This window comes from Alligator sinensis, unplaced genomic scaffold (assembly GCF_000455745.1).
Source record: "Alligator sinensis unplaced genomic scaffold, ASM45574v1 scaffold1175_1, whole genome shotgun sequence".
Lineage (NCBI taxonomy): Eukaryota > Metazoa > Chordata > Crocodylia > Alligatoridae > Alligator > Alligator sinensis.
Window position 1 is genome coordinate 584941 of NW_005842762.1, and position 4497 is coordinate 589437.

Below are 4497 nucleotides of genomic sequence, written 5' to 3' on the forward strand. Positions count from 1 at the left end.
ACCTGGCTTCCTAAATGTCAGTCAAAGCTTCCTGGACTGTAAGGAATGGAGGATATTTCTTTTATTCCAGCTGAGAATAACATTTTGGCAATGGTACTGGAGATTAAAGATACTGTTCTAGTAGAGCTCACACCTCCACCTTTTGGTACGCATTTGGTTAAAGGCAAAAAGACCAGCTTTCTTTCTGTGATTATGTGAAAAGAAAAGCAGGCATTAAAGCTACAGGCTGAAGTATGCAACAGACACCTCATAGAAGAATTAAACATATTACATCATATTGGAATCCTGCTAATCTTTTTACACAGTCATATGTCATTTGAAACTTGAAACACCATTTATTCCATATACAAAGGTCCTTGATATGCAATATTTCCTATGAAGCATTAGCTTAGAGAAAACTGATTCTTGCATTCATTCTTTGTAAATGTTTATGGCCCTCTTTAGAAAAATATTTTCTATGGATGTTGATCTTAAACTTAAACTGTATAAGAAATGGTATCTTTTAATGTAGCACAAGGTTATTACTGATTCACATGATAAAAATGCCATAAATATATTTGCTAGCTTTCAGTCAGGGCATCTAGGAGACCTATTAAATATTAACCATAAAATATTTATGCCAAGTTTAATGCTGCTTCCAAGAACAGTATGGTCTAGCACTACTCATGACTCCAAAGAGTTCAAGAAAATTAGAAGATAAGCATACCTGCAAAAACCACACAGTTGGTCTACACTCTCTAAGGTTTACTGAGTACATTTTCCAGTTTGCAGGGCCTGTTCCAAGTTAATTGAAATCTTTCTGATTTTAGGAAAAATTGTCTGAAAGCCTCAATTCATATGTAAGAAAAGACTACAGTCATGTAGAGGCATTATGTTTCTACCTGGAGAGTCACCACTCACTTGGTAGAAACTAGGAGCATACACACATTCATTCAAATTCTCCTGGAGGAAACATGGCCCCAATGGGAGAAATATCTTCCAGGTATCAACCTTGTGAGACGAAACCTCTAGCAATATAGAATGCCTCTATGTTCCCCTCTTAGTCTGTTTTAGGAGGGAAGCAGAGCAGCAGGGCAACCCCACGCTCCCAAGACTAGGGACCCTGGTCTGGGTAATGGGTGGGAGGAAAGGAGAAGCTGGCCCACTCCCCCCTTAAAGTGGCCTGAGAAGGGAACTGGAGCCATCCCTGAAGGTTCCTACCTACTTCTAAGTAGGCACTGAATACCCATTGCTCTTCACGCCTTCCCCAGACCATGGGGTGCCTGAAGGCTTAACACCTGTACTGCTCCCTCTCCTGGAAAGATTTCTATCAATGGAAATTTTTCAGAAATTTCCACCAGTAGAAATGAACACCTGTTCCTGGCCTTAACCATCAAGAAACTACTCATTGTATTCAGCTTTCTAAACTGAATTAAACATATTGTAAAGAGCTTAAGGAAGTTGACCTAGAAGTTTAATTTATTTTTGACAATTTACCCATAGTATACATTTCCAGCATTAAATGCAAAATAAGGGAGAATAGGACATAGCCTTTATATTAGCTAGACAGCAAATACTATAAAGATATTTCACGTTTTGTGCCACTTGTCATTGTTCCTTTCTGCTTTGCTTTCAGTGGCTTTTGCTATTCAAAATACTTTTTTTCCAAAAGCATTTTTTTCTGAATTTCTTGTCTCAATAAAACCTGTGACTACTGTACTTTGAGAGAGAAACAGCTATTGACTCAGAGATTGGGACAGATCTGAGAAATGAAAAGCTTAAAGTTCCCAGATAACCTTAAGAAGTAGACCCTTGTTAGCTACTTAGGTATTTCATGGATGAGCATTGCTGAAAAGTGTGGCAAGAAAAGAGGCAAGTGTTATTTAAATACAAGTAGCTGTCATTTTTTAAAATTTTCTGTTGCTTGCAGTATACCCTTTAGCATAGTAAACAAAGAATGTAAGCATCTCATTTTAGGTGAAGAGTTCTGGTTAATATTTAGTAGGTTTCCTAGATGTCCTGACTGAAAGCCAGCAAACATATTAATGGCATTTCTGTCATCTGAACCAGTAATAACATTGTGCTACATTAAAAGATACCACTTCTTATATTCTATTAATAGAATTAAGGAGACAGAAACGGGTTTTTAAAAAGTAGACCTTTGCTTAAAGATGCTGGTGCATCTTCCAGTAATAAAATCCCTCTGAGTGAAGCATCTCACTTAACATTCATTGAAACAGAATGCGACTGAGCTGAACAGAATTCCTTGGGCATTTGAAGTAGCAATGATATTGCCATATTATGCTAAAGGAATAATATTTAACTACCTGTGGAGATCACAGAATGAGTTGGTAAAACAGATAGTTATCCTTTGTTAACAAGCTATCTACTGAAGTGGAAGATTGTACATCTTGAGGAAGATGAAGACAACAATCTGACATTTTAATGAGTAACCAAATATTACCTAAATAGTATTGCCTTGAGTAAAATCTCAATTGGTTTTTGACTCCTCTTTCTCTCTCCCCCTACCCTGGACCATTAACAGCTAGACTACAGTTCTAAAATCTGACCCATGCGAAGGGAAGAGTATAGTCAAGCTACTACAATAACAGAGGGCGGGCCACAGGGGCGATGCATAGGGGGTGCATGCAGGTGCACATGCACTCCCTGAGCATGGCAGTGCACCCCCTACAAAAAGGCGCCACTGACATTGTAGGTGGCACCTGTGGGTGGTCACTGTTCGCTGCCGCAGACAGTGCTGGCCACATCTGCAGGAGCTCCCACTTACCGCCGCCACACTACCGCCACCACTGCCGCACACCTGCCGCTGCTGTGCCCCCTGCAGCCACCAGGGAGCACACGTCGTTTATGCCAGGCCAAGTTGAGAAGCCTAGGTTCAAACTCAGTGCTTTAAGTGTTGAGCTGCAACAGGTTATACACCCAAGAATTACATTTCTAAACAGTAAGCCAAATTACTAAGGCATGTCCATTTTTAGTACCAGCCAGTGTCAACAGCTTAGCGAATTGTTAGCTGTAGTCACTTTCTGTAGTTTCTAGCAGAAGACTAGATTCCTGATGCTCCTTAAACCCTGAGGCACACACAGGAAGGAGAAATGTGACCAAATCCTTAATGATCTAGCTTTTGTTACACTCTGCAGTGTCGGATTTTGGTCTGTGAATGTGCAGTACATTTTCCAGATGTATTTGTTCCATCTGGGGAGATTTAAATGTGCTCCTTGATCTAAAGGTGATTAATAACTGCCTAGGAGAAAGTGGACAAAAAGCATGCACCTCAGTTCCACCCTGCCTCAGCCCTTCTAGAGGTGGAGCAGATACTCTTTAAACTCAAATCTTTGTGCCTTTCAGTATGATGTATGACTAATTCTGGAAGTGGTCTAGCATCATAGATAAGTATTAGCTTTTCTTCTTAACCACAGTGTTTCAACTGAAGGTGAGAGGGAAGATATTTTCTTGGTTTTGGGTGCAGGGCCAGTCTAACCATTATGCAAACTAGGTGGTTGCCTAGGGTGCCAAAATTTGGGAGGCACCAAAATTATATGCAGAACAAAATAACAGGAACATCATTCTAAATAACAGAAACTGAAGGCAGAAAAAGCAAAGTTCTAATTTTTTTACACAAATGTTCATGAAGATTTTCTTTTAATTGTACATGTATTATAATAAAGGCTTTCTAGACTATTCTATAATAAAGAATTCTAGACTTTTTATTTTCTCTATATTGGAAGTGGTGGGGGTGCCAAGGTACACAGTTTTCCTAGGGCACAAATTACCCTTGGACTGGCCTTGTTTGGGTGACAGTCAGCCTTTGTCTGGATACTGCTGTACCATTTTATTCAGTGCTGACTGATCCGTGGCTCTGGCTAACTTGCAATTGTTATTAACTCAGAAGTTTGGTCAATATATATATTTTTTTAAATTTACAAACATCAATCAGAGTTGCTTTCAGCATAATATTCAGTGAGAACTGATATGAGTTTAATATCTGTTAATATGCCAGATATTACTACTTTAGTCAGATACTCACTGAGCCAGCAGCATCATTCTGAAATCTCATTTGTTATTGAACGTCTCAAAAATGTTAGCAAGTGTCCAAAAAAAAAAAAGAAAAATATAAATTGCATTGTAAAAAGAGGCCTCCAAGCTCCAAGGACTAACTCTAAGGGCTTCCCATTGAACTTGGTGCTAGAAGGCTTATAAAATGCAACAACTGTCCTGGGAGTGGGAGGGAGGGACGTGCACCCTCAGGAGGCCTCAGGTGCCTCTACACTAATGCTCGAAGTATGGGGTGTAAGCAGGAGGAACTGTGCCTCCTGATTGTGAGTAAGAACCCAGACTTAGTATGGCTCACAGAAACCTGGTGGGACCCTACCTACAACTGGGCGGTGGGCATTCGGGGATGCACCCTATATAGAAGAGACAGGACAGAAAGGAAAGGGGGGGGGGTTGCACTGTCTGTCAAAGAGCAGCTCACATCATCAAGAATTAGCTTCGGGGTAG